Genomic DNA, 16,408 nt, shown 5'->3' with positions numbered 1-16,408 from the left:
CCGAAAGTTACCCAGCATTTGCTCGTATTGGGTTGAGGGAAAACCCCGGAAAAAACCTCAACCAGGTAACTTGCCCCGACCGGGATTCGAACCCGGGCCACCTGGTTTCGCGGCTAGACGCGCTGACCGAATTGGAATGTTAGATGGAATTGATTTGTAATTATAATTACATATAATTCGTCTTTTTATGTTATTATACTGTAGTTTGTTTAGCTAAACAGCGTAGAGGGCAAGATACAGATGTAAAATATTATACATCTTGATTACACAACTTTTATGCTCGACCATGCCGAAATGTACCTGGTAGCAGACCTTTAATGCATGTCATTAAAGTACACCTACTCATTAAAGGTCAGGTCTTTCAGCCAATGACGACTCAGGTTACAACTGTTCAGCCAATGACAGGTCAGCTTTCTACCGATATAAAACCGCAAGTATCGATTATTCTCGGATATGCAATCGAAAGAGAATTAGCGAAAAGTCACGGAGGCTGGAAATCCAATACTGTCGCAGAAGGTTATGTTCTGTTACTATAATAATTAGCGTTAATTGTAAATAATATTCAAATAAATTCAATTTGTCATCTCGTTTTTCAATGTCTAATTTAATGTCAATGTTATCTCTATAGGTTCTTATGGCCTAGCAAGGTCAGTGTGGACGTCTGTTCCTCGGAAAAAATCAATACTTTCGCGTCTGCGCACATCTCCCAACATACGGGACATTGCTCAAAAATTAATAATATCAAGTTAGAAATATGGTCGAGCATAAAAAGTCGTATGAAACTCGCCTATAATGGTAATTAAGAAGCTCGTATGAAAATTATGAAACTCGCTTGCACTCGTTTCATAAATATCCATACTCACTTCTTAATTACCTTCATTATAGGCTCGTTGCATAATGTACTATTAACACTATATCACTTCGGATTTCTATGACTTTCTCGTGTTAAATTCTATCGTATTTGGTTAACATGTTTCGACCTGTTATTGGTCGTAAAATATTACTCAAAACAAGTTCTTGAATGTAGACAAAAATACAAAATAAACATGCGACGACCGGAAAAGATGTGGCTTTGAATACAGCAGCCGCAGTAAATTTCAGAATCAAATAATGTTTGTCAATAAAATTACTATCAGTATGGAAAAATATGAACAAACAACACTGCACTGCACGGAACACAAGAAATATAGGCTGAACCTAGTCACTCCTATGGTTGCTGAACGTCAACCATCACTTGTGCCGAATGCGAGAACTTCGAATTATCTGCAGCTGTGACGACGTTCGCAGACAGCTCAAACGCGTGTCTGATATTTCACATTATTCACACGCTGTAGTTTACTTACTGACAAAAATGACTTTTAAAGAGCCCGGAGGTTCATTGCTCCCCTCACTTAAGACCGCCAACGATCCCTATCCTAAGCAAGATTAATCCAGTCCCTAACATCATCAGATACTCAGATCCGTTTTATTATTATCCTTCCATCTACATCTCGTCCTCTCCAAATGTTTTTTTCCCTCGTTTTCAACTAACATTCTATGTGCATTTCTGGATTCACCCATAAGTGCTACATCTCAAAAGCCTTGATTTAATGTTCCTAATTATTTTAGGTGAAAAATACAATGATTGCAGTTCTGCGTTGTGTAACTTTATCCATTCTCCTGTAACTTCATTCTTCTTAGTCTCAAACCCTTAACCTCCGTTCCTCTCTCAAAGTGAGAGTCCAAGTTTCATAACCATGCATGACAACCGGTAATACAGGGACATCATTTTATTTTTACTAACATTTTTAATATTAGTCGGGCTATACCTATGGATAAACAGTTGAGACCCGGAAACACTGTTTGCTACCTCCTTCCTCAACTGGAGGTCGATGATACTGGTGTAAAATACAAACAAATCACTTTACTAGGTATAGGAGGGAAGAAAAGTAGTTCACCCATTTACGTAAACTAAGAAATATCGCAATTTTGAGTTTGATAATTTTCATTAGGTTTTGTTTAATCAAAATACAGTACTGTATTAATAATAAGTGTTTTTACTCACGAACCGAGCTGTCCATGTGGACGTATTCATTATGCAGTGTATATTATACTGTCTACAGCACATTAGCGTGCAATATAGAGAATGAAGTTAAATAGAAAAATAATCATAATATGTATAGACTATTTAAACACATTTTTGAAAATGGTGGCCTTTCATTTCGATACAGGCTTCAATTCTTTTGTTCATATTATCGCACTATAAACTATTGCATGTAATTCCAGTTGCCAGTTTCGTCCTTCGTACTAGTAACTCATGTTGAAATAATTCTGTGCCTTCTCTATACGTACTGTAAATTCAATATTCACTTCTGCCCGACCCGCACAGATAAAATTCTATCTACTGTCCGTCCAAGTGGTTATGTCGCAGGATCGTAGAAAAGGTGGAAATCACGTGACGGTTAATTACTTAACGAAGCCCTTTTATTTAAGTTATTTTAAACAGTTGTATAATATTACGTAGACGTCCAAATCCTAACAGAAATTAATGTTTTCAGAAAAGAGCTAAGACAGCCCAGCCACTAGCCTTTGACAGAGGGGCGAACAGAAGCAGATGGGGAAATCGGGATGCGACGTAGACAAACGGACAACAGTACCTGTGCGAAAATATGATTCAATATTGAAAGCACTTTCGTCACTGGAAAACGCGAACATATTTCTGGAACGTACTATACTCACTAACTCAGTTCTGTTTACTATATGCGGCCTTGGTTCTGTGTGGAGGACAGTTGGAACTTCATTAGTAGAAGGGGTGGGAGTGAAGTACATTCAAAAGCTCAGGTACAATAAAAATTGAAGTAAAAATAAAATGATGTCCCTGTATAACTATTTTATAAATTCTAACTTTCAGTTTTTTTGAGAGCAGATTGGATGACGAAAGCTTTTCAACCGAATAATAGCAGGCATTTCTCATATTTGTGTGTTTAATTTCCTCTCGAGTGTCTACTCTGTAGTTTAAGAAGTAGAAAGAGATGATGATCGATGGATTCCAAAGGCCGCCGCCGGTTCTCTTGGCTGCATTTTGTTCCCTAGGAAACACCGGTATAAGAGTTGAGAAACCTTCAACTGTTTTGAACTGTAAATTCGCTACAGTTGTTAAGATATGTTAAGTAAAGCTTTACACTCACGCTATGAGGCGTAGAGAAATAGAATTGTGTTTATCTTGCTTCAGAAGTTTCTGTATCAAGAATTTATAGGTTTTAGTGCTGTACTACAATGCAGTAGTCAACATCTAGCGATAGGTCTGCGCTCCGCTGTCACGTAAACGTGATGTAACGGTGGAGCCTCAAAGATTACTGGACTAATTGAAGTAGTGTCTCTTGCTCCTCTTCCACAAAGCCATATGTCCGGCGTAATTTAATTCCGTCTCTATGGTAACAGGAAAGCAGACACTGCTCTCATCTCTCACCACTTTTCCACAACAAATGTACTTTCTAAACCAGAACAGCAACACAGAAAAACTCCTATTACTGGACTTAATGCAGTTTTTTATTGTTTCGAATCGCTGTTTACTGTTTCTCCCTTCAGTGTACGTAATTTGATATAATTCTTGGTGTCGCCATCTGTAGTCTAGTGGCTACCATGCTCGAAATTAGACCCCGGGTTCGTGAATTCAGAACCCTTAGCATGGTTCCCTTTGGGGAGGAATCTAAAGCTGTGGACTTACAGAAGGTTTCATGAAACATTTATCTGACATTTTTCGCCCTTCTTAAAATATGAAGATACAGAGACATTATTATGACGTTAGGCGAGAAAACGGGAGGTTACTGGCGGCCCGCTCCCCGCGCGGGTTGTTAGAAGTGTGGCGTAATAGATCCTCAGTCGCCATAAGTCATTCGCTGTAGTCACAATTGAATCCTCTAGATTCAAAACCTCCTAAAGACCATTTTGTTCAGAATTGAGTTATGCCCGCATATTGCTTGCTAAGAACGAATTTTAATGATTTATATAATTTGAATTCAAAGAGCCACTAAATTTGAAGCAAAAGGTTTGTTAAAAGTCACTGTTAGGTTGGAAATTCCCTCTATTTTCCAACAGTTACTGTCAAAATCCTTTAATTTCTGAAAGTGGATATAGGAGATTTTGAATCTATAGGATTCAATTAATGTTATAGAAGTCTTGCTTCTTCAAGTGTACAAAGTTAGTTTATAAAGTTCAGTAATTATTGTGTATTTAGGTAATGCCTGCATGAACGTGTGTAGATGTAGAATATGTACATAAAAGGCAAAAGGTTGTATGCGAAAACAAGAAATAAATTTCGAATAAAGTTTCCAAACAGACCTGTGCTTTCTGCCGAATCACTTAGAAGAGTCGCTAAAAGATTAAGGAAACAGAGTCAGTGAACAATCGAAGATCAAACAGAAAACGTAGTGTTCTTACAGAAGAAAAATTATAGGAGATTGGTGAAAGATTAGGCCATACCCCTCAAAAATCTTTAAAGCGTTTGGCACAGGAAACTGGAATATCTCAGTCCTCTGCAAGAAATGCAACAAAACTATTGAAACTGGGCTCCACGAAGCCCCCAGATCTAATACCGTGTGATTTTTATTTTTGAGAAACAATGTAGGGTTTATAGGAAAAATTCTCATTCTATAGATGAACTAAAAGACTATATGCGAGAAGAAATCGAGGCTATCAATTATGTGGAACTTCAGAGTGTTGTTCGTTCGTTTATCAGAGGAGACAAATGGGGGCCATTTTCAGCAACGACTGTGAGCATGGTAAGTCCAAATTATTGAACACTAGCCATACTCGTGCGCTTCGCTGCACTTGTTACAAATAAATATGAATTACATAATTAAAATAGAATATTGGTTCAGGGAATATCCGTGTTTGATAGAAGAATAACTTGTTTAATATCCTATTTAATTAAAATTGTATTTAAAATAATTAAAATACTATCATTTTGGTCCAGAGAACACTCCATTTGGTGCAAGGATAATAATTCCTTTAACATGTTTGCTAATTGTTATTATATGCAAATAATTTAAATAGGATCATTTGGTTCAGGGAACATCCTTTTTTGGTGAAAGGATAATTTGTTTAACATTTTTCTAAATTAGCCTTGAATGCATCCTTTAATGAATCACTCCAAATTAATGTCAATATAGAGTGAATTATGTACGAAAGTAATTTTTATGTTGGCCTCACTGTGCATCTTTTTCTATCGCTATGTTTATTTATACACGCTTTAACATCTGTGCTCATGTCGAGTGTTTAGAATGTGTGTGTGTGTGTGTGTGTGTGTGTGTGTGTGTGTGTGTGTGTGTGTGTGTGTGTATACCAGTAGACTGTTTTTTACTCTTGTTGAGTTCCTGTTTCTATTGTGTGTTGTAGATGGATTGTGTTCATGCAACTGATTATAGATTTTGATTAATGCTTTTGGTATTGGTAATTGATTAATCTTCTTCTTCTTCTTCATCAAGTACTACAACTTCGTAGAAGTTTTGACCTTCTCAACTATTTTCCGCCATTCATTTCGGTATTGGATGAATCTTAGCCAATTCCTTAATTCCAACTTTCTTATATCCTCTATTATATCATCTTTCCATCTGTTCTTCGGTCTTCCTTTACTCCTTGTATTCATAGGTTTCCAATTGTAAACTTTCTTGACTATTCTATCGTCATCCATGCGGTTGATATGCCCGAACCAAGCTAGTCTCTGCGCCTTTATATGATTATGTTATGGTATTGAGTTCCATGTTATTTAGAATTCGCCAGCTGCCATCTCTTTCTTTAATTGGACCAAAAACTCTTCTCAACACCTTTCTTTCGGAAATTAGTTTTTGAATAGCTTCTTCTTTAAGAACCTAGGTTTCGCTAGCATAAGTTACAACTGGCCTAACTGTTGTGTAATATAATCTCAGTTTGATGCAAGTTTACTTTTAAATAGCCTTATATTCGCAAAGTAAGCTTTGTTACCTAAATTAATTCTCTCTTTAATCTCTTATTCGATGGTGTTATTGGAATTCACTTTGAATCCAAGACATTTGTAGGATTTCACTCCTCCTAGTGTGACATTATCTAGGTTCAAATGACTTGCATCTTTCTGCACCGCAGAATATTTTAGATATTTTGTTCTCTCGGTTGTACTTCGGTACATCATAGTAATATGATAAACCGTAAGTAATCACTTTGGGTGATTCAAGACGGTGCCTTGTTCCGTCGAACCGAGGCCACTTAGTCACTCATAATAAGTGTACTTATGTGCTTATGGTTGAACATCGTGTCTACTGTTACACATACATGACAAGGTATACATGAGGATAGGCCAACTAAGGGGAAAACAGTAGGTAGAACTTACAAATGAGAGGGAGCTTGAATCCGGTGTGGCTTGGAGGATAAAGCGCCAGCACGTAAAGCTGGAAGCCCGGATTCGAGTCCCGGTGCCGGAGAGAATTTTTCTCCGTTCTACCGATTCTTCACCAAAATTGTATGAAACTTTTTTATTTGAAATAACTCAAAGAATAACTCCCTGAAATTAATTACATTACTTAGGTTCGTTCTGCATATATTATAAAAACTGATAGAGAAACATGAAGTATTTTAAGATTGTGTAATCGCTTGAGTGCCATTAGGAAAGTTCAGGATAACAGAGAGGGAGAGGATTTAGAATTGAACGGGTTACATCAGCTGCTTGTCTATGCGGATGACGTGAATATGTTAGGAGAAAATCCACAAACAATTAGGGAAAACACGGGAATTTTACTGGAAACAAGTAAAGAGATAGGTTTGGAAGTAAATCCCGAAAAGACAAAATATATGATTATGACTCGTGACAGGAATATTGTACGAAATGAAAATATAAAAAATTGAAAAATTATCTTTTGAGGACGTGGAGAAGTTCAAATATCTTGGAGCAACAGTAACAAATATAAATGATACTCGGGAGGAAATTAAACACACAATACATATGGGAAATGCCTGTTATTATTCGGTTGAGAAGCTTTTATCCTCCAGTCTGCTGTCAAAAAATCTGAAAGTTAGAATTTATAAAACAGTTATATTACCGGTTATTCTTTATGGTTGTGGAAATTGGACTCTCTCTTTGAGAGAGGAACAAAAGTAGGTTAAGGGTGTTTGAGAATAAGGTGCTTAGAAAAATATTTGGGACTAAGAGGGATGAAGTTACAGGAGAATGGAGAAAGTTACACAGCACAGAACTGCACGCATTGTATTCTTCACCTGACATAATTAGGAACATTAAATCCTGACGTTTGAAATGGGCAGGACATGTAGCACGTATGGGCGAATCCAGAAATGCATATAGAGTGTTAGTTGGAAGGCTGGAGGGAAAAAGACCTTTAGGGAGGCCGAGACGTAGATGGGAAGATAATATTAAAATGGATTTGAGGGAGGTGGGATATGATGATAGAGAGTGGATTAATCTTGCTCAGGATAGGGACCAATGACGGGCTTATGTGAGGGCGGCAATGAACCTCCGGGTTCCTTAAGAGCCAGTAAGTAAGTAAGTAATCGCTTGAGAGACAATTTTAAACTAATCTAAATCTTGAGAATCCAGAAAAAACAAGTGGACTCCGGTCGTGTATGCCCATTACATGATGACGTCGTACTCATCGGATATCCGGTGTGGCATGTAAATTCCACAGTCTGGTGGAGACAGAGCCGCACACCGGGGAGAGGTACGCGCTGCTCCGACTCAATCTAAGTCATAATTACGCTTCTTCGCCGCCCTGGGCGCTCTTCGCGTTCGAAATTACATTCGTGTCGGATTTTGAGATGAGTCGAATACATAATTAGATTACATACCCGCAGACATCAAACTTCAGCAGTCGAACAACCAACCACGCATCCCGACCGTCAGCTGTTGCCAGCTGTTACCATATCGGCGTCAAGGTCGATTGTCGTCGTAATGACCCAATTCAGCCTCTAAGTCACGCGTTCGAATTTCATTTTCGTGCCCACGAACACGTGTGATTCAATTTGTGGTAATGTAGTTGTTCACCTGTTCGCTAAAGTGTTCGTTTTTGTTGTAAGGACGTGGAAACATTATCATCTAGATTTGAGGGGCTCAGAGCACACATGGTTTAACTCATCTAGGATAGACCTACTTCTGTGAAAAATGAGTATCTGTAAAATATGAAATAAAAAATTAATAAGAATTTTGAAGAATATTTATACACGTACATGGTTTAATACACACTTTATTTCACAAAAAAAAAAAATTCTCATGTTTTTATGTACTACAAAAATATGTTCCATATTAAATATGGACTTGCTGAGTTTGTGCTCTGAAAGTACAGTGCAGTAAAAGGATAATTACCTTAGTTACGGTGACCATATTCCCCAGAATCGAAGCTGGGACCAAATGGATAACTAAGGCAGGAACTTCCTCTCGGTAATTTTGTTGATCAGGTACAAATATTACGCCTATTCTACAGGGCGATAACTGCTTCTGCACTTACAGGGGCATCAACTTATGAGACATGAAATCGTTAATAATCTACTCGTATGATTATAAAGTCATATACATATTAAATGCAAGAGTGGCGTATCTAACATGCTAGGTATTTTAATAATAATAATAATAATAATAACAATAATAATAATAATAATAATAATAATAATAATAATAATAATAATAATAATAATAATAATAATTTATTTATTTATTTATTCTGGCGAAGTTAAGGCCATCAGGCCTTCTCTTCCACTTAGCCAGAAACAAAAGAAGCTGACTCATTTTTTGTAATTGAGTTTACTTGATGAAATGCAAGAAATATTATTATGTCAGATATCCTTTTTATTAGATCCATTCATAAATGTGGAAGTATAGTATATGGATATGTTTAGGAGAGGGGTTGTGTTTAGACAATAGTTAATTGAAATTTTTAGGGTAATGTAAGACTTGACATAGATGAATAAAATTGTAAGTACCCTAAGATCTGGAGTAATACAGAATTGTAATTGGTCTGTTTTACAGATATATGTTGAATGAAATCAATGAATAAATATATCATATCATATCATATCATATCATATCATATCATATCATATCATATATTATATCATATCATATCATATCATATATTATATCATATCATATATCACATCGTATCATATCATATCATATCATATCATATCATATCATATCATATCATATCATATCATATCATATCATATCATATCATATCATATATCACATCGTATCATATCGTATCGTATCGTATCATATCGTATCATGTCATATCATATCATATCATATCATATCATATCATATCATATCATATCATATCATATCATATCATATCATATCATATCATATCATATCATATATCATATCATATCATATCATATCATATCATATCATATCATATGTCATACCATATCATATATCATATCATATCACATCACATCACATATCATATCACATATCATATCACATGCCATATCACATGTCATATCATATCGTATCATATCATATCATATCATATCATATCATATCATATCATATCATATCATATCATATCATATCATATCATATCATATATCATATCATATCATATCATATCATATCATATCATATCATATCATATCATATCATATATCATATCATATCATATCATATCATATCATATCATATCATATCATATCATATCATATCATATCATATAGGCCTACTTCACACTTTCTTCCTTAGTGTATAAAGGCGTCTTCGTTGTTTATATTCACCATTGCATAAGGTTTACTCTGTTAAATAAGTGGAGCTAATGAAGATACTTTTACCTTGCTCCTGTATTGGGTACTGTGTTGTTATCCTGATTTGTGCTCTGTTAAATTTCAGTCTGATTGCATTGTATCAGCACATGTTCCTTAGCACGCTTAATAGACGGGGGGGGGGGGGTTGTAGATTTCACTGTAACTCTCCAAGCTGACGCAATCTCTCTTTGGACAAAAGTTCAATGCAGTACTGGTAAAGAATATGACAACGGTATAAAACAGTACAAAACTTTCGAGAATTCCTGCAATGAACAGCGCTTTGCTCGATTAAATCTGAACTATTTTCTGTCTCGGTCTCCTCTCCTCTCTTTGCAACAAGTAAATACACTCACTAGTATTAGACATAGACAAACAAGAAGAAAAGCAAAATAATACTCTATCATTATAAGTTCATACATTTTTCATAACATTATTAACAACGGCAAAATGTTCCTGCATTGGATTTCATTGCTCGTTCGTTGTAAGGCCGGGATTACGATCGACGTTGGTTTGTGTTACGTTTCGTTACGGTGAAGTTCGTTGAACATAATTTTTTCCTTTTGAAAATGAAACATAATATTTAAATTTTAGAGCTCTATCTATGTCTTACACTAATAATTAATTAACAGATTTTTCTGAAAAATACTCTTTCATTGGAATTCCTAGTTTGCCTGGAATGGCAGTATAGTCTAAATTAAAAAGAAAAGGAGAGAGGATACTGAATAATTTTCACACATTACTTTTCCGTTATTAAAGCGATCGGTTTTGAAGTAAATCCCGAAAAGACAAAGTATATGATTATGTCTCGTGACGAGAATATTGTACGAAATGGAAATATAAAAATTGCAGATTTATCCTTCGAAGGGGTGGAAAAATTCAAATATCTTGGAGCAACAGTAACAAATATAAATGACACTCGGGAGGAAATTAAACGCAGAATAAATATGGGAAATGAGTGTTATTATTCGGTTGAGAAGCTTTTATCATCTAGTCTGCTGTCAAAAAATCTGAAAGTTAGAATTTATAAAACAGTTATATTACCGGTTGTTCTGTATGGTTGTGAAACTTGGACTCTCACTTTGAGAGAGGAACAGAGATTAAGGGTGTTTGAGAATAAGGTGCTTAGGAAAATATTTGGGGCTAAGAGGGATGAAGTTACAGGAGAATGGAGGAAGTTACACAACGCAGAACTGCACGCCTTGTATTCTTCACCTGACATAATTAGGACCATAAAATCCAGACGTTTGAGATGGGCAGGACATGTAGCACGTATGGGCGAATCCAGGAATGCATATAGAGTGTTAGTTGGGAGCCCGGAGGGAAAAAGACTTTTAGGGAGGCCGAGACGTAGATGGGAGGATAATATTAAAATGGATTTGAGGGAGGTGGAGTATGATGATAGAGACTGGATTAATCTTGCACAGGATAGGGACTGATGGCGGGCTTATGTGAGGGCGGCAACGAACCTTCGGGTTCCTTAAAAGCCATTTGTAAGTAAGTAAGTAACTTTTTCGTCATCTTTTTTGTCCTCAGAATAAAAATTTCTGAATGTGTTTCACAGACATAGGTCATAGCTCAGTATTCGTAGCCGAGATGTCGAAAATGCAATTACTTAAATGTTTCTATAGAGCGTTCGGGGTTTAGAAAATACCATTGGGTATATAGGCGTCCTTTTAGCGGACATCCCTCTTCTTTGTAATATAACTTAAATAAGTTATTTATCTATTTTATAAGGTGCATAAAATAACATAAGGAAATCTATTCCATTTATTCGGTTATTAGAAATGCAACTAAACATAAACAACGTAAAGCGTTTACATTTAAGGAATACTTAGCTACTGTATTTAGATTTACTTATATTTAGATATAGAAAACACTTTTCACAATTGGCTTAACAAAGCCATCTTACAAAATTGCCAGATCTAAATAAAAATAATAGCTTTCAAAAGTACTTTAAAATATGCAATTGTATGAGGCTGTTGAAACACTTTAGGCAGTAGAACAAGTGGACAGCTTCAAATACTTAAAATGTACTATAACCAGTAACATAGCTGCTACTAGGAAATCAAAAGAAGGATATTAATGCGAAGGAAGCTTTTAATAGCAAAAGAAGCATCTTCTGCATATTTTATGGAAAGAAATAGCTAAGGAAGAGTCTAGTGAAGTGCTTTGTGTGGAGTGTGGGGCAGAAACATGGATATTACGGCGATGTGAGGAGAAACGACTAGAAACATTTGGAGAAGAATGGAGCGTCTGAAATGGACAGACAGAATAAGAAATGAAGCTGTGCTAGATGGAGTGGGTGAATTCAAATTCAAAATTCAAATTTATTCAACATTTTCGTTTAAATGGTATGATGCAGACTATAGTTACCCGAAATGAGCGTGAGCTCGTGCTCTGGTACAGTCAAGTAAAGCCTAAGATAGGACTTAGCCTACATAAATTTTACACAGGCGTCAATAGTAATAAGATAATAATAACAATAATAAAGAATAATGCTGAAACTGATCAGTGTTTGGATAAAGTAGCTGTATTAGGATAGGCATCCTTGGTCTATACGTTTTGTTTACAAATATTAACTAGTTGTCTCGCGTTCCCCAGCAGACGGTAGTGAGGATGTATATGCGGGCTATTCCATATGAAATCGATCAGTAAAAAACCTCGCATTTTTTTAATACTCTAATTTTTTCCCTATTTATACAAGGTGCTGAGGAGAATGCATTTTCAAAAATATACTATCGAAATTCAAACGGTTTTCGTACTATTGAGCGACAAATTTAGCATATTTTATAAAAACAAGCCTCTTTCAGCGCTCAGAACTCTGGAACCATTTACTGCAGAACATTGAACGGGAGCTCATTTTGAAGCTGACATTTAGTAGATTATGATAAGAAGTAACACTTATTTTTATTGTATACAGAAATACAGATAATCTGATCTTACTTACTTTTAGGCTTTTTGCCCATTTGTAAAAATGTAAAAAAATATTGAGAAAAAACCTTGCATTATTAAGAGTAATTCGGCATTGTTTGCTTAGTGGCTCGGCAATAAGTTTCGAGGGTATTAAATAAATTATATTCACACGCGTAGACCTGAGCGGCGCAGTACCCCACACACTGGCCGAGAGCTGAAGATAAGCGAGCATTGGGCGTCATTTTACTCCTGTGTTTATGAAAACTTGTGATAAAGCTAGCCCAGCCATGACTGCTAGACGACACATTACGTGTTTGTCTCCTGGCCTTGCTTGTCTAGGCTAGCTCCCGCCTCACAGTCAGCTGGTTACTTCACGCGTGTACTATTTATTTTCTTTATTTGATATTTTCAATACTTTCTTATCAACGGTGCACCAGTAAAAATATGTGTTTATTTGTACATTCAATGCGGAATCTAACCATATATTTAAAAAATATTTTTTCGTGGGCAAAGGCGTCTTAATGAAGAAAAATATAAATTTCTCCATTTCCATAAAAAGTAAGAAAAACTGTTTACATGTCAATATAAACTATAATTTCTCAGGATCAAAATAAACCATGAATTAGATCATTGGGTGAAAGGGTTTCGGAGCCACAACAGTTTAAAGTTGCTAATTTTATGAAAATACGATAAATTTAAATATTTTTAATTTAAACACTATGAAGTTCTGATGCCTCAAACTTTGCACAAAGCATTGTATCACAGTTTTCAACGGACAGAAAAAGTTTCATTGTATTTAAAAATTGCAAGGTCAATTTTCTCTATATTTCGGTCGATTTGAGATGGAATAGCCCATGCAGTTCCTATCGGCTGTACTGTCCATTCACTGATGTTTTAGCTAGGGGTTGGGGAACGATCTTCCCAGTAGGTAGAGTTTTAGCTAGTAGAAGGAGGTAGTGTTTACTTAGTCTGAAGCAAGTCAAGGCCCTATCATACAGCTACTTTATCCGAACCCTGTCCGAATGAATGATGAACGGGAGAAAAGTTCAGGACAGAAGATATCAGATGATAGACAACATTAAGATATATGAATAAATAAATGAATGAATGAATTATTTTTCTGGCTGAAATATTTGTTAGATCTACCTACTTCAGCAAAGAGTAAAATTGAATGGAAAAATGAAAGATAGATAGCAGAGAGAATAGGAATCGTCAGCACTCTACAACAGTCTATATCCAAGGCAAACACAACTTTGTCTTGTCGGTTAGAACTCCAGCATGAAAAGTTTACGCTTCAGCTATACGGCTGATTATTATAAGCGGTTGGATTTTTTTTAGGTATACCGGCACTTTATCATGTTGCTTATTTGCTATGGATATTCCGGGGAGAAATAGTGTAATTAGTTTTACCATTCCAATGGCACTGAAGAGGAGTAGGAAAACGTGTGTCCTACATGTCATTTACTTTACACCTCAACTTCCATTGCCACAAAAAATTAATATACTGAAAATGTAAGTTAAAAGTAGGTAATTTACTAGCGATCACCGCCACGCCAGTCCGCTGCTCTCCACAACCGCTGAAGTGCTGTTTTGAATTATGAGTCACCAACGCCGTTTTCAAGAGAGAGAAAACAGACAATTGTGTACTCGCTCTCTCTATTTATTGGACGGAAAGGAAATTTCATTACACAGCATTTCGCTCCCGTATTTGTTTGTTTAAACGCTCACATTTGCATGTTGTCTGTGGAGTGTAGAGTTTATAGCATTTTTGCTGCAATATTTTGTTTTTCTTTCTCAGTGGTGAAGTCCAATGTTTTGCAAATAGCCACAATTTTTTGTATCTGTACACGGTATTTACCTAATTTGCTCCTTGTTCATTGCAGTACATATGTATGTATGTATGTATGTATGTATGCATGTGTGCATGTATGCATGCATTGCATGTATGTATGTGTGCATGCATGTGTGCATGTATGTAGGTATGTATGTATGTATGTATGTATGTATGTATGTATGTATGTATGTGTGCATGCATACATGTATGTATGTGTGCATGCATGCATGTATGTATGTATGTATGTATGTATCTATGTATGTATGCATGTGTGCATGTATGCATGTGTGCATGTATGTATGTGTGCATGCATGCATGTATGTATGTTGCATGCATGCATGTATGTATGTGTGCATGCATGTATGTATGTATGTATGTATGTATGCATGTGTGCATGTATGCATGTGTGCATGTATGTATGTGTGCATGCATGCATGTATGTATGTGTGCATGCATGCATGCATGTATGTATGTATGTATGTATGTATGTATGTATGTATGTATGTATGTGTGCATGTACTATATGTAATGTTAATGTTATGTTTTATTTAACGACGCTCGCAACTGCAGAGGTTATATCAGCAGCGCCGGATGTGCCGGAATTTTGTCCCGCAGGACTTCTTTTATATGCCAGTAAATCTACTGACATGAGCCTGTCGCATTTAACCACACTTAAATGCCATTGACCTGGCCCGGGATCGAACCCGCAACCTTGGGCATAGAAGGGCAGCGCTATGTATGTATGTATGTATGTATGTATGTATGTATGTAAAACTGAGTATTAAAATTAAAACTTACATTCCTATAATGGACTTATACTTCTCAGGCAAATCTAAAAATTAACATGGGTGCAGTTTTAATAAGTTCTCTTCCTTTATCTATTGAATCAGTGCTGGCCATCCCTCGATATAGCTCGACCAAGCGGCATATACTACCTCTTTCGTCTGTCTCTTTCCTTTCCGCTGTAAAGCGCTCAGGCTCTCCTAAGCTCTAAAGCGCGCGCTTGCGCCTATGGGCATCAATTGACATGACTCTAGTAGGGAAAGAAAAACCCACGCGCAGAGCAATCTGCCTGCCGCGTGCTTCAGCCCGTACGGACTTGAGTATTCACTGCTGATATAAGGCATTGGGATGTACGGGAGACAGAACTCCTAGTTTCCTTTACTTCGGCACTAGAATGAGACGATGTTATCAGCATTAAAGTCCCGCTGGCTTTTAGGTCCGGAAAATATATCCATAACTAAATTCTTTAAGAGTCTGAGTGTAGCCAGGAGCCATTCCGGAAGTTACAACAAAATTTAAAATCCCGTCTCCACCTGGGTTTGAACTCGGCTCTTCAGTCCTTTCTCTCTACTGGCAGAGTCAACTGATCCTTTAAAAATAAGAGTACGGTATTGAAATAACTCCCGACGAACTTTTCCTTTCTCATGACAAACTATTCCAGCTTCTGTCCAACTGAATACTGAAAATATGTGTTTGTTGTTGTTGTTGTTGTTGTTGTTGTTATTATTATCTAATGCTGGGCTTTGGAAACGAAGCCATTAGCGTTCTTGCTCTCCAATATTTCTCTGTGGTGGATCCATCAGGTAGAACTTCACAGGTTTGTAGATGATCTTCAGTCATTTCTTCTTCTTTGTTGCATAGAGCGCAATTTGGATTTGTGTAAATTCCTATTTTATTCAAGTGTTTGGCCAAATAATCGTGTTCCGTAATCAATCTGAACTTTGCTACTGCAGATTTACGTGGGATTTCTGGAATAATTTGTGTTTTTTTTTATTAAAATGCTCCATTTTTATCTTTGGTTTTGGTACATAGTGCTTGGTTTTGCTTGATTTTATATTTATTTTTAATTAGTCTCTTGATGGATGTAAAAGGTAGGCTTGTATTTGTATTCTGAATTAA

Source organism: Periplaneta americana, chromosome 12 (assembly GCF_040183065.1).
Source record: "Periplaneta americana isolate PAMFEO1 chromosome 12, P.americana_PAMFEO1_priV1, whole genome shotgun sequence".
In the NCBI taxonomy this organism is placed as follows: Eukaryota; Metazoa; Arthropoda; class Insecta; order Blattodea; family Blattidae; genus Periplaneta; species Periplaneta americana.
This window is presented reverse-complemented; position numbering follows the sequence as displayed.